Below are 23496 nucleotides of genomic sequence, written 5' to 3' on the forward strand. Positions count from 1 at the left end.
CTGGATCATGGAAAAAGACAAGAGAGTACCAGAAAAGCATCTATTTCTGCTTTCTTGACTATGCCAAAGCCTTTGACTGTGTGGATCACAATAAACTGTGGAAAATTCTGACAGAGATTGGGAATACCAGACCACCTGATCTGCCTCTTGAGAAATTTGTATGCAGGTCAGGAAGCAACAGTTAGAACTGGACATGGAACAACAGACTGGTTCCAAATAGGAAAAGGAGTTCGTCAAGGCTGTATATTGTCACCCTGTTTATTTAACTTATATGCAGAGTACATCATGAGAAACGCTGGACTGGAAGAAACACAAGCTGGAGTCAAGATTGCTGGGAGAAATATCAATAACCTCAGATATGCAGATGACACCACCCTTATGGCAGAAAGTGAAGAGGAACTAAAAAGCCTCTTGATGAAAGTGAAAGTGGAGAGTGAAAAAGTTGGCTTAAAGCTCAACATTCAGAAAACAAAGATCATGGCATCCAGTCCCACCACTTCATGGGAAATAGATGGGGAAAGAGTGGAAACAGTGTCAGACTGTATTTTTCTGGGCTCCAAAATCACTACAGATGGTATGGTGACTGCAGCCATGAAATGAAAAGACGCTTATTCCTTGGAAGGAAAGTTATGATCAACCTAGATAGCATATTGAAAAGCAGAGACATTACTTTGCCAACAAAGGTTCGTCTAGTCAGGCTATGGTTTTTCCTGTGGTCATGTATGGATGTGAGAGTTGGACTGTGAAGAAGGCTGAGCGCCAAAGAATTGATGCTTTTGAACTGTGGTGTTGGAGAAGACTCTTGAGAGTCCCTTGGACTGCAAGGAGATCAACCAGTCCATTCTGAAGGAGATCAGCCCTGGGATTTCTTTGGAAGGAATGGTGCTAAAGCTGAAACTCCAGTACTTTGGCCACCTGATGGGAAGAGTTGACTCATTGGAAAAGACTGTGATGCTGGGAGGGATTGGGGGCAGAAGGAAAAGGGGACGACAGAGGATGAGATGGCTGGATGGCATCGCTGACTCAATGGACGTGAGTCTGGGTGAACTCTGGGAGTTGGTGATGGACAGGGAGGCCTGGCGTGCTGTGATTCATGAGGTGGCAAAGAGTCGGACACGACTGAGTGACTGATCTGAACTGATCTGATCTGAAGTAGTATAACAGTTCTAAAATATGATATTAATTTACAAAGGTGGATTGAGTAGGAAGTAAATTGGAATTACAGCTAGCTTCCTGGGAATTTTATGTATCATAATGATTATCTTATGAATATAGCACCCCATAGTGAAAAGTATTGAACATATGTCACACAGGTGAATGTGATCTCTGGTCTATCACTTGAGGAAAAGCAAGTTTGAGACCCACTTGTGCAGCAAATTGGCCTCTTCTCAGAAGGGTCTTTTTTTTTTTTTTTTTAATCCACCCTTCCAACATAAGTATTTATTACACAATAGCAGTATGTGCTAAGTACTTCAGTCATGTCTGACTCTTTGTGACCCCATGGGCTGTAGCCTGCCAGACTCCTATGTCCATGTATTCTCCATGCAAGAATATTGGAGTGGGTTGTCATGCCCTTCTCCAGGAGAGTAGTAGTACAGTAGAAGTTAATACAACATTGTATAACTAAACTACTTGAATAAAAAATAAACCTTATGCTGATGCTGTACTACAGAGTAGCTGTCATTCACACAGATCATATTATAGCTCTAATTCTGCATTAAACTGTGAGATCCTTAAAGTCTTATGATATTTCTGATCTTTTTTCCATATTTGTATGATTTGAGAGTATACTCAGGTGATCAAGATTCTCTGGCTAGAAAGACCTGTACATTCTGCTGCTGCTAAGTAGCTTCAGTCGTGTCGGACTCTGTGTGACCCCGTAGATGGCAGCCCACCAGGCTCCCCCGTCCCTGGGATTCTCCAGGCAAAAACACTGGAGTGGGTTGCCATGTACATTCTACGTAGGCTCAAATCAGTTGCTTCAGCATTTTGAGAGCCTCATTTATTTTCCTATTCTTGCCCTTATATATCATTTGTTGCCCTGAAAAAGAGCTGGATTGAGAGCTTTCACTGGAAAATTAACTCTTGTAGTTTACTGGCCAACAGTATTTTCAGTCTTAGTAAATGTGCGTTCTGTGAGCTTAAAAGAAAGCCATCTAGGCAGCAATATTGGAAAAGCAGGGGAAGCTGCTATATATCACATTCCTAATAAAAGAGCAAGATATATTCAAAGTAGTAAACAACCAGAAGCATAGGCATTGACCAGTCAAGATGGAAACCTAACCAATTCAAGTACTCATGGGTCAGTATGCTGTGTGGGTACCTAATGACCAAGGGCCAGCCCTAATTTAAAAAAATATAGTACTGATATTTAAAAAAATACAAAATTTGTGTGAATGATTATATTTACAGTGTAGCTTTTATATCCTGCTAAACAGTTGTACATTGTTTATTCTCAGTCTGTATTAGGCAGAAACTCTGTGGCAATCAAGGTTTCTGCATATATAGCCCTTTTTTTTTTTTTGAAACAGCAATTTTATGGTTGTGGGCATGGCTTTACCCATGGTGATTTCATCTGGAGCAAGGTGCAAAACAGAAAATTAAACAGAAAACCTGCCCTGAACTTTGCAAACATCATCAGTGAGTTTTTGAAATAGAACATATTACATGATGAAATATATGTTCCCAGAATATTCGTTTTTTAGATTGAATGGCAGTCTGTGTCAGAGAAATGACTAAAGCTTTTAAATACTGTGTGCTTCACCATTAACAATTATTTAAAACATTTTAATAATATAGGATAATTACCGTTCTTCGGTTCCAGAGAAATTGGGCACTAATATATTTTACTATAAAGTGCTGTGTTTTTAAATTTATTTGATTATTTTCACTTTTGGTATTAAGATTTATGCCCTTATGATGTTATCCATCAGATATATAGCCTTATTTTATGTTGTGTACAAATCAATATACAATTTAGAAATTGTCTTTTAATTTATTCATCAAGCTCTCATGCATACTGAAAGCATATTACCACATATTTAGAGGAAGGGAAAAAGGATTTTCCCCTCTACATTGACCCATATTTTTTCATTTCATAATGATATTTGGCCTCTCAAGAAACTAAGATATAGGGAAATAAAGTCTATCGTAGAAACCAAGACATAAGAGAAAATCCTCGTAAAGCTTGAACCAGAAGGTGTTTGAAGCTGAATGTTTATAATGATTTAAAGTTTTCAAATATAAACATCAATTGATACTGCAATTTTCAAACATTCTAGGTTTTACAGATTTTTCATAATTTGAGCAGTTTGAGCAAATGACCAATTCAGAGACTTGAAGTATTGAATTCCAGGAATTAAGAGTAATGAAGCCAAGCCATGTGCTGAGTGGGTCTCTGTACTTTTCCAAGTATTATTTTACTGGGTCATCTAGGCCACTGGTCTTCTAAAGTCAGCCCTTGTGCTGGAGGCATGACTCATTTGGATTATTTATTAAAGAGGTGGGTTTCTGGACCTCACTCAAAATTGACTGGCTCAAAATCATCCATGATAGGCTCTAGATCTTAAAGTTTTTAAGAAGCTTTGTAGGTAACCTGTTCTAGATGCCCTGCAGCATGATTTTTACAAAGTCTCTTATTGTGTATTTCAGCTTTGTTGCTTTCCCTTAATGCATAGACATAACCGCACAAAGCTTCCTGCCAGACACACTTCCCTCAGAGCTCTGCACCATTTGTTCCTGAGCCATTACTCTTTCTAGCCATCATTTGTTACCTTTTGGTGAACTCATCCTGTGATTTGAGGGCACAGAGATACCCCAAACTTGTGTGAATAACAGCTTTAGAAGTTTTTAGCTGTTTTTCTATTTGTTGGAACAGCAGAATTTCTCAGACCCCTTGACTGCTCTGTGCTTGACAGAATGACACAATAAAAAAGATTGATATCAAGGTCTTTCAGATAATTGTGCAGGGAGAAGCTTCAGTAACTGCACATTAGCTCAACTATATTTGTCAACAGTAGACAGAGTTAAGTGATCCATAAGAAGTCATCTAAAACAAATGACACTAAAATTTACTTTAACACCAATGTTGATAATAGCATTAAACACTGACTTGGCTTGGCACCTTAAATAGACTTTAAATCTTAGATAGTACATGACTGTTAATCAACAGCAAAGAAATTTGGAAAAGAGACAAAAAGACTCACTTAATTTTGATTCTAATATATGCATAGTTTAGAATAGAATAGTTTGTTATAAAGAAAAACACATTCAAAAGCCTTCAATCCTGTTCCATTGAACTTCTCACAAACTAAAAATCCATTTCTTTCTAGAGAGTCCATCTGAAATATTTGCTATTTTCTTTCTTGTATGTCTTAACTTTGCAGGCCAATATCCTACATGTCAAATAGGTGGAATTAAACCAAGTTACTTGTCACACTTTGACTGTTGCTTTACTTTTTATCATCCTGGAATATAATTAGTTAGGAAAGAAAGGCAAAATGGTTTCTCTTCACATTAATATTTTTGGCTCTTAAGTCTATGAAATAGAATTAGACTTCAAAGGTACTTATATTTTTAGGGCTACAACTGTAAATTGTACATATCTGAAAATGTGTGTGTCACCAGGAGTATAGTGAAAAAGTTCAGAGATGACTTGGTTATTACCTTTACACTTGAGGGAACTACTTGTTTTGACTTTACATATAAAATATTACTATTATAAAGGGCAAGCATCAGTTTGACTATTGAAAGGAAACAGACTAGAAAGTACAATGAAATAATTATTTTTTAATAATTGACATACCATAATATTTAGTTAGGCTTTTGAGTTCCTCTTCACTTTCTGCCAGAAGGGTGGTGTCATCTGCATATCTGAGGTTATTGATATTTCTCCCAGCAATCTTGATTCCAGCTTGTGCTTCTTCCAGTCCAGCATTTCTCATGATGTAATCTGCATGTAAGTTAAATAAACAGGGTGACAATATACAGCCTTGACATACTCCTTTTCCTATTTGGAACCAGTCTGTTGTTCCATGTCCAATTCTAATTGTTGCTTCCTGACCTGTATATAGGTTTCTCAAGAGGCAGGTCAGGTGGTCTGGTATACCCATCTCTTTCAGAATTTTCCACAGTTTGTTGTAATCCACACAGTCAAAGGCTTTGGCATAGTCATCTGGTCCCATCACTTCATGGGAAATAGATGGGGAAACAGTGGAAAGAGTGTCAGACTTTATTTTTTTGGGCTTCAAAATCACTGCAGATGATGATTGCTGCCATGAAATTAAAAGACGCTTACTCCTTGGAAGGAAAGTTATGACCAACCTAGATAGTACTCTTGCCTGGAAAATCCATGAACAGAGGAGCCTAGTAGGCTGCAGTCCATGGGGTCACTAAGAGTCAGACACGACTGAGTGACTTCACTTTCACTTTTTACTTTCATGCACTGGATAAGGAAATGGCAACCCACTCCAGTGTTCTTGTCTAGAGAATCCCAGGGATGGGGAAGCCTGGTGGGCTTCCATTTACGGGGTCACACAGAATCGGAGATGACCGAAACGACTTAGCAGGAGCAGCAGATGGCATATTAAAAAGCAGAGACATTACTTTGCCAACAAAGGTCCGTCTAGTCAAGGCTATGGTTTTTCCAGTGGTCATGTATGGATGTGAGAGTTGGACTGTGAAGGAAGCTGAGAGCCGAAGAATTGATGCTTTTGAACTGTGGTGTTGGAGAAGACTCTTGAGAGTCCCTTGGACTGCAAGGAGATCCAACCAGTCCATCCTAAAGGAGATCAGTCCTGGGTGTTCATTGGAAGGACTGATGTTGAAGCTGAAACTCCAATACTTTGGCCACCTCATGCAAAGAGTTGACTCATTGGAAAAGACTGTGATGCTGGGAGGGATTGGGGGCAGGAGGAGAAGGGGATGACAGAGGATGCGATGGCTGGATGGCATCACCAACTGGATGGACATGAGTTTGGGTAAACTCTGGAAGCTGGTGACAGACAGGGAGGCCTGGCGTGCTGTGATTCATGGGGCCGCAAAGAGTCAGATACGACTGAGCGACTGAACAGAACTGAACTGAACTGATTATTGTAATTTGCACAATTAAAAATATATTTTAGATTTCCTATGGTTCAGGCTGTCTGTTAATTTCTAGGATTATAAAGTACTAATAAGAGTGACTACAGCTTAAAAAGACCTCACGATAGAATACCGCTTTATCCTTTCATTTCATTGTTTACAAGTTCCAGAAGATTGTATGAGGCTTGCCCTTAATATTTGAGAGATAGGAGTAGGAAAAATATAAATAAAATATTTAAAAGTTACGTTTAAAAAGTGTTTGAATGAAGTTAATGCTTTCCTCTTATCTTGAAAAGTACCATTATAATAACCTGTACTTTGGGTGTGAATTTATACTTCTCTGACTTTATGGACCTTCATGATGAGAAATATGGCCTAGGGAGAGCTGGCCCTTGGGTTCTGGAGCACACTCACCATCTTTCCAAGTCTGATTTCCATCTCTGCTACCAGAGTGGATGCCCAAGACATTATGTCCCACTTAGTAACAGCTGTCTCTCAGCTACTCTAAGTCCTAGAAATTCAGACATTGACAAAGACCTATGAGCCTTGGGAAGTAATGTCTGTGTGTAATGTGTAATGTTGGATTATGATAAAAAAGATAAGGAAGGACAGAAACAAGTTCTTAATGTTAGTTTAATATTCAATAAGAAAAGCAAGGTAATAAAGAATGTCAGTACAAAATGAGTGATTATAAATTGCATGTGACAGAAAATTAAAAAGCATGATATAATTGAATTATTAAAACTTTAGAGGAAATTCCCAAGATGGTGGAGTAGAAAGACCCTGAGATCCCCTTCTTTCATGGGCACACCAAAATTACAGCTATTTATAGAACAGCCATCAATGAAAAAGAACAGGGTTCAACTGTTGGTGCGAATATAAATTAGTTGATTTTAAAACTTCCTTCCATATACAAATATATTTTTGACCTTTAATGTGATGAGCATGAGTAATAATATATTTTTATTGTTGCAAAATAGAGTATATTCTTTATAATTAAATATATGTGGGTCCTGTGCTTACTAATGCTAGATTTAAATCAATTTTAAAACCTCTCTTAGCCTTTCTTATCTCTTGTGTAGCATGAATGTACTGTAGGTATCTTTCTGATAGAATTGTTGTGTATGTTAGCTAAGCAGGCACATATCACAGAATCTTGCATATGGTAACCAAAAATTAAAAGTATGCTGCTATCATCATCATCATCCTATCAATTAAATGGTGAGAATTTTAATTCTTCCTCTTATTATCAGTATATCTTAGAAATATTAGTGGTGACAAACTAGCCAGTTTTCCTGTTTGAGTTTATTTTCCTGAAGTTAAGCCTGAATTAGGAACCTAATGAGCAGAGCCATAGTTCTGCTATGATCTAGCTTTGTGATCTTGACCATGACATGAAATCTCTAGTCTTCCATTTCCACATAGATAAAACACAATAATTTGAATAGGTTAATTCCAAGCCTTTATCAATTATAGTGCCAATTTAAGTTGTCTGTATGTGTTCTAAATGTGACTTCTATAGCTACACCCGACTCAGAACATCTAGGTCAGTATCATTGCTTCCCTGAAGTCTTATAGAAGCTTCCTGACTAATGTCCTTGCTTCCCCCTTGGTCTCTTGGTAACCCATAATCTATATACAGCAGCCCAACTGGTAACTTGAAAATGGAAATCTGAATATGCTTTTCTACTGCTTACACCCACCAATGCACTTGGAATAAAATTTAAATACCTTATCACTGCCTACGTGTTCTGACAAACATAACCTCTAAGTTTCACTACCATCTTGTCTAGAATCACTGTCCCATTGTTATACATGGTCCAGTTACATGGATGTTCTCATTAACCTAATAGTCCAGTTTATTTTCCAACTTAAGATCTTTGAGTAACCAAATTCTTTTAACAACAATGCACTATTACTGATTCGTATTTGACTGGTTCTTTTTCACGCATCCAGATCTCATCTTAAATGCTATCGTCTTAAAGGGGTATTTCCAGCTGCTTTATCTATAGAACTGCCTCTGCTGCTGGTGGCTGCCACAGCTATTATGGATTTTAGTCCCCTATTAGGTGGAATAAAACTAATTTTATAAGTTCAAAAAACACTTTAATCTATTTTAAATATTTTCTTGGTTTATTCATTGAGTTTAAGTTCTCCGAATCTAGATATCTTAATATTAACAGACAAGGAATCATTTTAGTCCAGATATCTTTTCTGTTCCCAGTATCTAGAATGGTGACTGGTGATAGAAGATGTTAAGTAAATATTTGCTGATGAGTACAAATAAACTATATATGAATTCATGGGTAAACAAGTGAATAGTGAGTAAACTAGTACATGTGTGATGTGTGTGCATATGGTGAAGTTTAGTAATAATCCAACACTATCATTTAATTTGGTTCTGGCACTGCCTTTCCCAGAGAGTGGATATCAATAGTGTCATAATTGTCTATTACTCAAATGGAAAGTTTCAAATAAAGTAGAGTCAACTGTACTCAGTGTTCTGTAGTGATCTAAATGGGTTCAGTTCAGTTTAGTTCAGTCACTCAGTCATGTCTGACTCTTTGCGACTGCAAGAACTGCAGCACACCAGGCTTCCCTGCCCATCACCAACTCCTGGAGTCCACCCAAACCCATGTCCGTTGAGTCGGTGATGCCATCCAACCACCTCATCCTGTGTCGTCCCCTTCTCCTCCTGCCCTCAATCTTTCCCAACATCAGGGACATTTCAAATGAGTCAGCTCTTTGCATCAGGTGGCCAAAGTATTGGAGTTTCAGCTTCAACATCAGTCCTATCAATGAATACCTAGGACTGATCTCCTTTAAGATGGACTGGTTGGATCTCCTTGCAGTCCAAGGGACTCTCAAGAGTCTTCTCCAAGTCCACAGTTCAAAAGCATCAATTCTTCAGCACTCAGCTTTCTTTATAGTCCTACTCTCACATTCACACATGACCACTGGAAAAACCATAGCCTTGACTAGATGGTCCTTTGTTGACAAAGTAATGTCTCTGCTTTTTAACATGCTGTCTAGATTGGTCATATTTCCTTACAAGGAGTAAACATCTTTTAATTTCATGGCTGCAATCACCATCTGCAGTGATTTTGGAGCCCAGAAAAATATAGTCAGCCACTGTTTCCACTGTTTCCCCATTTATTTGCCATGAAGTGATGGGACTGGATGCCATGATCTTCGTTTTCTGAATGTTGAGCTTTAAGCCAACTTTTTCACTCTCCTCTTTCACTTCAAGAGGCTCTTTAGTTCTTCACTTTCTGCCCTAAGTGTGGTGTCATCTGCATATCTGAGATTATTGATATTTCTCCCGGCAATCTTGATTCCAGCTTGTGCTTCTTTCAGCCCAGTGTTTCTCATGATGTACTCTGCATAAAAGTTAAATAAGCAGGGTGACAATATACAGCCTTGACGTACTCCTTTTCCTATTTGGAACCAGTCTGGGTTGGCAATCCAGAAAAGAAAAGATATGTATAGTTGATTCACTTTGCTATACAGTAGAAACTAACACAACATAGTAAATCGTTGTTGTTTAGTTGCTAAGTTGTGTCTAACTCTTTGCGACCCCATGGACTGTAGCCCACCAAATTCCTCTGTCCGTGGGATTTCCCAGGCAAAAATACTGGAGTGGGTTGCCATTTCCTCTTCCAGGGGATCTTCCCAATCCAGGGATCAAACCCTCATCTCCTGCATTGGTAAGTGGATTCTTAACCACTGAGTCACCTGGGAAAACTATACTCCAATTCTAGTTACTTTTTAAAAAGGAACAATATTTAGAGCAAATGGTGACATTAGCTCATCTGGCCTCTCTCACCCCTCTTTCTCTTTCATATATGCATAAATATGTAAAATATGTAATTTTTTCTCCTTGTCAATTTAAGCTGTGATACACTTATTTTTGTTTTGAAGGCTAGAAACTTTCCTTTTTAAAAAATTGTTACCGTGCAAATTTCAATAAAAATTAAATCAGTTATACACATGCTGTAAACTCAACCTGTTTTAAATTCTTGGATTAATTACATTAACAAAATTATTTATAAACATGTTAAACATACAAAAAAGAAAATCAGAATTGGGAGTTTCATGAGGATAGAGACACTATTTGATTTTGTTCCGTACTTGTAAATAACAGTATGTCTGACATATCCCAAGGGCTCATAACTGATTGGTGAATTATTTACATATAGAAAACAGGATTGTGATATTTCTGCATAAAATCATCAGCTATAGATATTACTCAGGATGGTTTTACAAGTGATCTAATGCCTAGTCAGCAGTGATTTTTATTTTACATTCCATAAATATTCTCAAACAAAAAGTTATAGATTTCGCCATCAGTTTACATAATGAAATAAGAATGAATTTCTGATTCAATCAGACACAAATTCTAAGATCTTGACCTTGAGCATATCATTAAACTTGTAAAATTCAGTTTTCCCATCAGTAAATTGAGATGAACAAATCTACATCCCATAATTTTGTCATACACCTTATCAGGTACCAGAAATACATCTCACTCCTATGAGACTGAAAAGGCTTCCCAGATGGCTCAGTGGTAAAGAATCTGACTGCCAATGCAGGAGTTGCAGGTTTAATCCCTGGGTCAAAATATCCCCTGGAGGAGAAAATGGCAACCCATTTGTCCTCTTGCCTGGGAAATTCTATGGACAGAGGAGCTTGGCAGGCTATAGTCCATGGAATCATAAAGAGTTGGACATGACTTACTGACTGAGCACCCATATAAGACTCAAAGTTTAATAAGATTTAACATTACCCTTTAGTAGACATATGGCCCATGCATATCTCTTTGTCTTTAACCTACCTCAAAGCATATACAAGTTTTACTTCTTTTATATCCATATTACACCACTTACTAGCTATGTCATCTGGAGTTAACTGTGAGTATGTGTTTCTCATGTGTTCTAAATGTTATCTGCATTAGTAAACTCAGAGGGCTATTTTGAGGAGTGAAGGAGAGTATTCCTGTAAAAGTGTTTTATAAATGCTAACATATATAAAGGACAAGCTGAAATCAAGATTGCCAGGAGAAATAGCAATAACCTCAGATATGCAGATGACACCACCCTTAGGGCAGAAAGTGAAGAAGAACTAAGAGTCTCTTAATGAAAGTGATAGAGGAGAGTGAAAAAGGTGGCTTAAAGCTCAACATTCAGAAAACTAAGATCATGGCATCCAGTCCCATCACTTCCTGGCAAATAAATGGGGAAACAGTGGAAAACAGTGGCTGACTTTATTTTCTTGGGCTCCAAAATCACTGCAGATGGTGATTGCAGCCATTAAATTAAAAGATGTTTACTCCTTGGAAGGAAAGTTTTGACCAACCTAGACAGCATATTAAAAAGCAGAGACATTACTTTGCCAACAAAGGTCCATCTAGTCAAGGCTATAGTTTTTCCAGTGGTCATGTGTGAATGTGAGAGTTGGACTATAAGGAAAGCTGAGCACCGAAGAATTGATGCTTCTGAAGTGTGGGGTTGGAGAAGACTCTTGAGAGTCCCTTGGACTGCAAGGAGATCCAGCCAGTCCATCCTAAAGGAGATCAGTCCTGGGTGTTCATTGGAAGGACTGATGTTGAAGCTGAAACTCCAATACTTTGGCCACCTGATGTGAAGAGCCGACTCATTTGAAAAGACCCTGATGTTGGGAAAGATTGAGGGCAGGAGGAGAAGGGGATGACAGAGGTTGAGCTGGTTGGATGGCATCACTGTCTCAATGGACATGAGTTTGGGTAAACTCTGGGAGTTGGTGATGGACAGGGAGGCCTGGTGTGCTGTGATTCATGGGGTCACAAAGAGTTGAACGTGACTGAGTGACTGAACTGAACTGAACTGACTGAACATACATAAATAAAAGGCTATTGATTTGCCTGTAACTCTCAAAAGATAACATGATGTAGTATGAAGATCACAAGTCTAGGAGGCTTCTTATTTATTGTGAAACCACCAACAAGTTATTAAGCTCTTTTTTTTTTTTTTGAACAAGTTATCAAGCTCTTGATTGTCAGTTCTCATGCTGTGGATACTTCAGTCATATCTGGTGCCATTCTACCTTTAGAAGATTTACCCACTCTGTCCTTGGTTCTGTTTCCAAGAAACTGAGATATTACTTGCCTCAGGTCTTTTGCACCTACTTTTCAGAATAGCCTGGTGGCTATAGCCCATGGGGTTGGTAAAAGTGGGAAACAACTGAGCAATTAACATTTTCATTTTCACTTTTCATTGACCCAGAAGACTTTTTCCTACTAATCCCATCCTTTGTCCCTTAGCTTAAATGTCACTTCGGTAGGGTGACATTCATTGACCATCTTGTTAAAAGTACAATCCCCCAGTTTTCATTCCTGTTTATTCTTCCAACCTTGCTCTGGGGTTTACTCTTCCAAAGTACCTACATCTTCAAAATAATGAAAAAGTAGTTTAAGCACAATAACAACTGCCAATTATTTATTTCTTATTATGTGACAAGGACTGGAATAAGCTGTTTTGAGCAATATCTTGCCTGACCTTCAAGACGTTCCAAAGTAGCAACAGTAATTATCTCCATTTCATTGTCAAGAAATTTGGAAGTTAGGGATGATGTGTAATTGATCAAGATCTTACAGTTTGTGGATGGTGAAGCTAGAAGTCAAACCCAGTGTGTTTTGCTCTTATGGTGAAACAATTAGTTCCTAAAGTAACTCCTGAGTTTCCCTCCATTTGCCAATCTTCTTTAATTCTTTTTTTTGTTTGTTTGTTTTTAATATAAATTTATTTATTTTAATTAGAGGTTAATTACTTTACAATATTATATTGGTTTTGCCATACATCAACATGAATCCGTCACAGGTATACATGTGTTTCCCATCCCGAACCCCCCTCCCTCCTCCCTCCCCGTAAATCCTGGCAAGTTAGAACATGAAAGAAGGTGAATGTTATCACTTCCAGCCAGATGTATTTGTTAGGTAGAAGAGAGATCCCACTAGACCTTTTGGGATTTTCATGACTGAGAAATAAAATTGTATGTGTCAATCCACTGAGATTTTTTCTGTTGTCACTGGTATTACTCACTCTGACTAATACGACTACTCAAGTTAAACTGTCTCCTCAGGAAATGAGACAGTAGAACGTGGTCTTCAGTTCATTGGAGGTACTTTCTACTGTAGGAAAACTTGTGATGTCATTTCATTTTTGAACATTTTATTAGGGCTACAAAAACATTTGCTTTTGTGAACAAGCAAATTTTGTTTGGGTAACAAGATACACTTTATAATTCCAGGTTTTTCAACAGTGCTTAAAAGCTTTATAATGTTAGGTATGTTCCCTTATTCAAGGATATTGGAGGGAAAAAATGTACAAATTACACTTTAGTAATCTAGAAGAAAGTAATGAAAGAAGACATCTTTACATGTTATGTATTTTTCTTCTGCTTCTGCCTTGGTCAATGGTAGGTTAACTGTAGGTGGGCCATATTCCACATCCATTCTTCTACCTTTTTTTTTTGAATAGGAGGGAGATCATTGCCTAAAGAAAAAAGATACTAGCTCATATACTTGCTATGTTTCACAGGATATTCTTGTGCCTTAAGAAACTGATCAAATTCCTTCTGCAAATATACTGCTATTTATAAAGGGATAGGAAAATGGGAAACACAAATTCATGCTTAGGTTTTTGTTATTAGAGGTACATTAAGTAAAATCAGAAGGCTATCTAATTTATTCAGAATTAACTCTGTGCTACATATCAGAACATGTGCTGCTTTTAATTCTGCAGTTCTTGGAGAATACAATTTGTCTCATTTCTACCCAGAAAAGATTAGAGAAGTTGTCTCACTTTCTAAGGAGAGCAGAGCCAATTAGTGACAGAATTTAATATAAGCTCATGGAAATGAGGAATGATGCTGGAAAATTCCAAGATTTCTGCTCTTATATACTGACTCCCAAGTGATCCATGTGCCTATAAAGTAAAATTGACTGTTCAGAATTTTGTTAGTGCTATATTTAAATAAATATTCCTTTCTTTCCTTTCTTCTGTCTTGAAATGATAATTAAATGAGATAACACACACCGTCGAGCACAAAAGATTGATAGTCCTTCTCATTATACTCTCTCATCATTGTTATTTCTTTTTTAAAAAAGAACTGTAATTCTTTTCTATCTTAGTTTTCCAGTAACTACAAATCCAATTTCTTCTGTACTTTAGGTATTTAGGACTACCTAATCTTTTCCATGGTCTTCTCAAGTAACTTAACTGGTAAAGAATCTGCCTGCAATGCAGGAGACCCTCGTTCAATTCCTAGGTCAGGAAGTTCCCCTGGAGAAGAGATAAGCTACCTTCTTCAGTATTCTTGGGCTTTTCTGGTGATTCAGACGGTAAAGAATCTGCTTACATTGCAGGGTTCAATCTCAGGGTTGGGAAGATCCCCTGGATGGAGGAAGGCATGGGAACCCACTTCAATATTCTTGCCTGGAGAATCCCCATGGATGGTAGCCCAGCAAGGTCCTTTTGTCCATGGGGTTACAAAGAGTTGGACACGACTGAGCAACTAAGCACAGCACAGCAATCCTTTACCCAGAGCACTTAGAATATATTTTCCCCCTTCTATCTACATTGTTTTATTTTCTCCTCACAACCACCTTATGACTAGGTATTTTGCCAATCCTAGTTTAGATTGGAGGAGAGGAGAGGGAAAAGATCTCAAGAGATAAAATTACTTGTTTCAGGTTATAAAATAAGTGGCTAATCTGGGAATAGAATCAGACATTAAGATTTTAATTCTTCTGAATTCTAATGAACTAACTATATTAAAAAGTTGCTCAGCTTACATTATTCCCCAGAAAGATACTAAGGTGCTTTCTTCACTCACACAACTACGCAAGCAGAGTCTTGAAATGCACTTATGTGGTTAGTCTTGCTCTCTTATACTTTTTACAGCAACACTTTATCTTGGGAAACCATTGGCCCTTTAGCTTTGGTCCTAGAAAAACATGCTTGGAACAGACCTGAGCCCCACCCTTTGTGAAAAACCAGGCCCAGCTCAAATACCAGCATCTTGAAGAGACCTGCCAGCTGTACATGGGCAAGATTACCCAACCTGCTGAGTCATGCATGGGTGAACAAGAATAAACGATTGCTGTTTTATGCTACTGAGTTTTAGGTCATTTATAAACAAACACTGTCCTGGCAAGTCTTAGCAGTGACTAAGCTTTGAATAACAAGAGAAAAAGACTGCAGTGCTTTTGGGCCAGGAATGCTAGATTCAGTACCTTCAGCGTGACATAAAATACAAAAAAATTTAAGAGCCACTGTATTTCAGGATCATTTTTCAGTTTTAAGCTCTGGAATGCCTAGAATTATCTGGTTTAGCAAATAATGATACACAGAACAGAACAGAACAGCTCAGAGGGGTCTCTAGTTCTCAAGAGAACTTGGTTGGTATCCCAAAGATGCCAAATAATATTGTTTAATGGCTCTGTTTCCTCGGATAATACCTAATCTTCAGGCTGCACATAACGATCACTTGGAAATTCCAAGCTCTTGCTCCTGGAATGCTTGAGTTTTAAGTCTCACAAATTAGAATCACCAACTCCAGTGGAGTTCTGAGAATCTTATCCCAGTGTTCCCAGTAAAAGTTCTAAGATTCAGGCTGATTGCATAGACCTGGGTCACATGCTTACATCTCTGAAACTTTAGACTGTGCTAATTGGCTCTCTCCTGTAGTTTCCTATTAATCCTTTTAATCCTATTCATATCATTTGGGCAGAAAACAGGAGGTGACCACAATATTCTTGCTATTCTTATCACTTAAACGCCGTGTAACATGAAGAGAAAAACAATCCATCAAAATTACGACTGTGGCTTGGAGAGAAATCGATTGATTCATCATTGGTTTGCACAGGGTCGTGTATTTCCCAGTTTGGACAAATTCCACAGCACTTTGCAAACACTCTGATATAATTGAAGACCATAAGGCAGACTTTCCAGGGAGTCCAGAATATTGTTTTGACTGTTATTCCCGTTTGAAAAAATAAAATATCTATGATACCCCAGAGTCCTCCAAGTTAAAGCTCAGTTGTTTTCTGGGATGATTTACACACAGAAAAAAATCCTTCAGCTTAACACTATGACATACTACTCTCTGAAAGGATGCCAAAAGCTGTGGCTCTTCCTGTGGGTGCTGTGGGAATTGCAGAAACATGAAAATCAAGAGTAAAGGATATAAAATAAACTTCATTGGGAGTAATTATTTTTAAAAAGAAAAACAGGCCCAGATTTATATATTATTCATCAAATATTTTATGTATATCAATTTAAAAAAAACATTAATATCCATCATAAAACTGAATGGAGAAGGCAATGGCACCCCACTCCAGTACTCTTGCCTGGAAAATCCCATGGACGGAGAAGCCTGGTAGGCTGCAGTCCATGGGGTCGCTAAGAGTCGGACACGACTGAGCGACTTCACTTTCACTTCACTAAAACTGAAACTTAATGACCTCATGCTACATTCTAGATTATGTATTAAGTTTTCTACACCATTGCATCCTCATAGTAATGAATCATTGTCTTCATTTTTCATGAGCCATTAGTCAAGTTATGTGGCTGGTAAGTGGTAGGACAAAGAATGAACCCCCACTGTCACATATCAGTCCCAATGTCTTCATGATACACTAGATCATCAAGGAAGCACAGAATATTACCACAGAATAAAGTAGTAAACTTTGTGTAGTAAATTTAATTTGATTTTATTTGAAAAGCTTTCATATATTTTGATCTGAGTTCTGAAAACAGATTGATACAGGTTTGAGTGAAGGGGAGAGGGGTCATGTTAGTTACCCAAAATAATGGATTTCTCCAAATTCTCTAGTATCTTTATTAAAAAATCATCTACTTGAGTGTTTGTTTGCCATTGTAAGACCTATGCACTAGTGCTTAATACATATCTGTTGAATGAAAGTAATATTCAGTATGGGATTAGCCATTCACTAGAACCTCATTTTGGAGAAGGCAATGGCACCCTACTCCAGTACTCTTGCCTGGAAAATCCCATGGATGGAGGAGCCTGGTACGCTGCAGTCCACGGGGTCGCTAAGAGTTGGACACCACTGAGCGACTTCACTTTCACTTTCCACTTTCATGCATTGGAGAAGGAAATGGCAACCCACTCCAGTGTTCTTGCCTGGAGAATCCCAGGGACGGGGGAGCCTGGTGGGCTGCAGTCTATGGGGTCACACAGAGTCAGACAAGACTGAAGAGACTTAGCAGCAGCAGCAGCAGAACCTCATTTTATTGTAGTTCACCCGATACAGGATTAACTAAATTTTAAGACTTAATTTAAACTAACTCTCTGGATACTTTGATAAAATTTAAAGTTTGATGAAAGAAAGTGAAAGTTAGTCACTCGTGTCTGGCTCTTCTGTCCATGGAATTCTCCAGGCAAGAATACAGGAGTGGGTTGCCATTTCCTTCTCCAGGGGATCTTCCTGACCCAGGGATTGAACCCAGGTCTCCTGCACTGGCAGGCAGATTCTTTACCATTTGAGCCATTAATTCTTAGGAAGCTAAAATTAATTTCACAAACTTGCTAAACAAAGCTAGTTAATTGTTGAAATCCCCATACTATATCATTTTTTTAAATGACCTTTATTAATGATTGGATTACAATGTTAAGTATATTTTTAGTTGGAAAATAATTTTAAAATAATCACTTTGCAAAGTTGTACATTTAAACTGGAAAAATTTGATATTGTTTTCTAATGATACTGCATTTTCTCTTTCTACTGATCAAAATGCCAAAAGCACATTAAAACTGTTCTATGGAAACCAATGGGTATGTGTATTGTTTCTGGTCAGTTTTGCTATTGTATGCTTTTGTTGTTTTCATTTTACACAGTATTGATGAACAGACAATCTATTGTGTGTTTGCAGCATTTGACTTTGCGGTGGAGATAATTTCTTAATGTTTGCCGCCTCCCCTTTCTTTTACTTCTATCAGAATAATTTGGGAACCTTAATTTTCCTCCTGCTTTACAACTCAGTCTTTTTGTTGTTGTTGATAATCCCAGCATCTGTACAATACTTCCTGAGGAAGATCTCTGATACCAATGCATAACAGGCTTCTTAAAATAATTCTGATGGACACATTTAGTGCTATTTTTTCCCCCCACAAACTCAGTTCTTGTCTTAACCATGAAATTGCTTTGCTATGCATTTTATTAGGCTTGAAGTCTTAATACTCTTTTTCCGGCTATGAACTGAAGAGGATATAGGTCCCCGGATAAACTTATCTGCTGGGAAAGGAACATAGTAATGTAATCTCCTAACTGGCCTCATATCTTTTGGCTGTGCTCTGCACAAATGCATCTGAAGACATTTATCTGACTCAAAAGCTGAGATCTTCATGAAAGCAGGTTAGCTCTCCTAGATTCAAATAACTGGGTTTATATCCTGTGACCTAAGGGTGACTTGTGAGTATTAAGCCAACCTGTGGGTGAAAAGAGAAGTGGCCTTAAAATAGTTTAGATTTACTGTGAAAGGCAAAGAGGTGAGCAGTGCAGAGGAAGAGAAATGGCTGTACAACACTTCCTGCTGTAAAAGAGGCTACCTTGAACTTGCTGATTGAGAAGAAATAATGCAGTGCCTTGCAAATAAACCATGCTGATGGATGTCTTCTGCTAGAACGGAGCTCACTGTATTTACTCTCTTTCTGTTTGATGTCAGCATCTTAGCACTCAGCGTGAACTCTGCTACAGCTAACTGTCGAAATAAGTTATTTCTAGTCGATAATGAATGCTTCTCTAACATGTTATTATTGAAAATAACAGGTTCCAAATGTGTGACCGTATGGTATACAATTCATTTTCTTCCTCTGAAAGAATTGGATTTTCTTGTCATTAGAATTGAATTGTGTGTCGACACAGTACTAAGTCAGAACATCCTGAATGCAGACCAAAGGCAAAAAGTTACGATGAAAGATTATAATAACAATTGCAATTGAACAGTGGTTTACAATCTGCAAAGAGCTTTGAAAGTACTGCTTTGGAATGTTTGGTCACTGAGGAAGATAGCATATGTATTTTTATTCCCATTTAAGTAAAAGGTGGATTTAAGCATAGGGGATTTAAGTTACTTATCCAACATCATCACAAAACTGATAATTGAGAGCGGTGAGGCTCAAACCCTGAGTATCTGCTTCCGAATCTAATGTTCTGTCTTTCCTTCCTCTAAAAGTAAATACAATTACCTGAATTTGCTTGGCTATTTTTAACAATAGGAAGAGAGAAGCATAAAGGCCCTTGTTGTGAGAGTGACTGCAAACAGCTGAGAGAATGTCAGCTACTACATGCTGGTTGTTGGGTCACACAGATAGTTAGAGTGGCATGCTGCTGCTGCTGCTGCTGCTAAGTCACTTCAGTCGTGTCCGACTCTGTGTGACCCCATAGACGGCAGCCACCAGGCTCCCCTGTCCCTGGGATTCTCCAGGCAAGAACACTGGAGTGGGTTGCCATTTCCTTTTCCAGAGTGGCATAGACAGGGTTTAAACACATTTCTGACATGTTCAAAATCACACTTCAAGGTATATACATTTAAGAATCAAATTTTGAAGACATGGTTTTCATCTTTTCTTGTTTTCTTTGCCCTGTAATATGTTAAATGATTACTAGAACTAAGTATGCTTAGTAGAACCTAGGGCACACTCAGAAATTTTCTTGTTTTAGGAACTTAGGTCCATGTAAAGAAATGTATAGTTCTTCCTGCTCTCCTTCTCTTTCTTTCTTCCATTATTATTTACTGAGTACCTGAAATGCACCTAGGTATGGTAAACAGTAATCATTGCTGTTAACTCTTAGTTGTCTATTTAAGATTATTCTACTGTATCATCTAAGGAATTCCTTCTTTTGCTTCAGTTTAATAGGACATTGAAGAAATTGTTTTTCCTGAAATGTTGATATGGCTGCAGTCCAGCTAGGAATGAAAGAGAGCAATAACCACTCATTCTTACATACATCAGGTTCACCTCCTATAACAGGGTCTGTACTTGGCATAACACTGGGTTTCAATTAGACTCTGAATATCAAAATAGCATCACAGGATGGGTAAAGTCTGGTGATGAGAAATGACAGGATCGTTAACAGTGAATCTGCAGTTCCATCCCACTAACTGGTTGCACTCAATTTAGCAAGGAAATTATAGGTTCACTTTTGCAGAATATATGCTCCTGAAAATAGAAAGATGCTTGTAAATAGAATACTCTTACCTTCAAAGTCAGGGAGTTTTCTCAAAAAAAAGGAAACTAGGAAGTGTCAGACTATTTCTAATAATTAAATTTTATTTAAAAAATCTTTATTTTCATGACCTTGATACTTTATGGAAGAAAGTAGGTTATGTTTATTCATTATCATCTTACTTAGTCTTCACCACAAGGCAGGAATCAGGTCTATTATCATTGCCATGTATTCGTGGTGCCCTTTGAGGATTTTCTCACCTCTCAAGAATGCTGTATCTTCTGGCTTTGATGATTCCATCACTAGCATTTAGTGTTAGATTGGATCATTTTTCACTAGTCTTCCCTCTTTATTATAGAAACAATGCATATATTCACTTTGCTATGTGATTCAACTATACCTCTCCATGTGGTAAACTGAGTACCCTTTCCTGCCCCAGTGATACTGGGTATGGCCAGTGACTTACTCTGGGCACTAAATGTTAGCAAATATAATTCCAACAGAAGCTTTAAGTACTTTGTAACTTGGCCTCTCATCCTTCTGACATCCACCATGAGAGCACACTCCAACATTGCTATCAATCTCAGGATGAAAAGACACTTGGGAAGACCTGAATTAAATCTATGACCAACAGCAAAGCCCAGCTGAGTTCAGCCGAGCCCAGCAGAACCAACATTTAACTTACAGATTTGTGAATGAGGAGGAACAACAAGGTATATACTCCTTTGAGTCATTAAGGCATTGTAGTATCTTGTTACGCAGCATTACTATAGCAAACCTAACTAATGGATTTTCTGAAGAGTTTGCTTTTATATGCTATTGGACATATCATTTTATTTTCCTACGTCTTTCTAGGCCATTTAAAATTAAAACACTTCCACACACCATATGTTTGTTACCAAGGACAGCCTGCCCATTCTCTAACTACAGGTAGACTCCCCTACAGGTATTTCCAACCATTGTTGTACATGTGGCTATATGGAAAACAGACAACAATAGGTGTTTATTTTAAGGAAAAGATGAGTAGTGACTAGGTTGAAACTGGCTTTAGCGATTTTCCACATATCCCTGATCAATGCTTGGGAAGAAGTACTCAAACCTGTAGAAATATTTATAAAGAAATAAATCTTATGTTTTCTTTTTCTCAATTCTAGTAAATGTTAGTCTAGCCTCTGAGAGTATTCATATCTTTTCTACCTACTCTCCCTCAAATATATGACCTAGTGTCTTACTTATTGTACTTTCTAGTAAAAGTTTTATGTTCTGAACAAAATTTATTGGATGTCATTATTTCCCTGTAGTGATGTCATATGTCTTGAAAATGCAAGGAATAGTTTGCTTTCTGTCTGTTAGGAACAATGCCCTGCAGGCTATGTTCTGGACACTCTGGAATTCTCAGCCCTTTCGTTTCACTGGCCTTCCTGTTGAATGAGGGTGAGCACATTGCCTTTTACTGAAGAATTAATATCCATGTAATTGATTCTGGTGAATTTTGTTTTCTTACTTTCTATCCCTTATGAACTGTATTTAAACAACTTAAGTTAATAATAACCCTTCGAACACCTTTATTTTTTACAAGCTTGTTTGATCTTCAAGTAATGTAGTTAGTAAATTGTTTTTCATTGTTTTTACTGAAATGTATAATTGATACCCAAGCAATTTTAAGTTGAGTGTCCAGGACAGAAGGGAAATAGAAATGGAACAGAGACACCTTATATTTTATGACTGTACTATTCTATGCCCAACACAATTTGCCTTTTAAGTACATGAAGAGAAGGTCAAAGAAGTAAATCAGATTACCCTTTCGTGTGTCTACTTCTTTTTAAAATTTCTGAAAGTCTGCTGACTTTGAAATAAGTTGTATATATACAAATAATAAATGGATCATAAAGGCACAATGTGCCAAAATTTTGGACATTTGACTCTGTATGAAATTGTTGTGGGAAAATAACAGTTGCTGGAGAAGTTTGCCTATATAAGTATAAATTCAAAATACTATTTGGTTTGGCCACTTTTAGTTCCAAATGAAAACCTTAAGAGTGGGTAATGAACTCACTGGTCTTTACTGCTTCTTTCTGAGAAACAGATCCACTAGACAGATTTATCCAACTAAAGTTCAGTTATAGAGGAGGGCTTTTATACAAGATGATGACACAGACATTAACACCAAATGGCTCTATTATGATTACAAATAGATAGATAATGAATAATTTGGGGAGCTGTGATTTTGGTTGAATCAATTTTCTTATATTACCTTCACTGGGCTTTTAAATACTAGTGTCACATAGAAATAGTAATAAAATACTCACAATCTAAGTATTTTAATTTCTCTATGATTGTCAGTCATTTTCATACCAAACTTATTTGTTGAATGGATTAGAACCAAAAAGACAGAATTTGCTTTTAATAAAATGTCTAGATTTTCCTCTTTGCTATTGTCTTACATTTATTTAAGAAGAGAGAAATCATTATTCAAATTGTAGTCATTTATTACTACATTTTTTTCAAATGTATTTCATTAGTCTAATTTAGAAAATAGATTATTCAAAATAAAAACAAAGCTAGAATCATTAATGCAGCATTTTTTGAGAATCATTTTTTAGGTCAGTTCATCATAACAATGCCTTTCAGATCACTTTCTTTGTAGATTAAGATTTTCTTACACCTTATCTCTTCCAGTCTCACATAGCAGGTTTGACACTCTGATGACATTATTTTAGTGTCGGTTATGATTAGGTTGAAGATTCTTTGAGGTCAAATGGCTTCCACATATCAGGTAGGGAGTCCTTATGATAATATTGCTTTCTTGAGGCAGACTTCATAGTAGTCCCTATTGAGGTGCTTTGGAAAATTGTATTACCTATGCCAAAGCAAACAGGAAGATCCTTTAGTACCTTCTGGGGTAGTTCTACTTTAAATTGGCAAAAATAAAAAATGTGCACTAAATTTCTTCCTTTTAAAGTTATGTATGTGTATGTGATGATGTGCATGCTTGCATATGTGAAATATGTCAAATAAAAAGAATATATTTACCAAACGTGTACCACTTAATAATATAAACATCCAAGCCAGGTTTACAAATGGGTGTGTACAAATACCATTGCAACCTTCTCTTAATCCTTTCATTCTATAACTCCTGGAGAACAGAGTAGGGTAGCATTTAAACCCAGATTTTAAGGAACAGA

The sequence above is a fragment of the Bison bison genome, unplaced genomic scaffold (genome assembly GCF_000754665.1).
Source record: "Bison bison bison isolate TAMUID 2011002044 unplaced genomic scaffold, Bison_UMD1.0 scf7180017864136, whole genome shotgun sequence".
NCBI classification, from domain to species: Eukaryota; Metazoa; Chordata; class Mammalia; order Artiodactyla; family Bovidae; genus Bison; species Bison bison.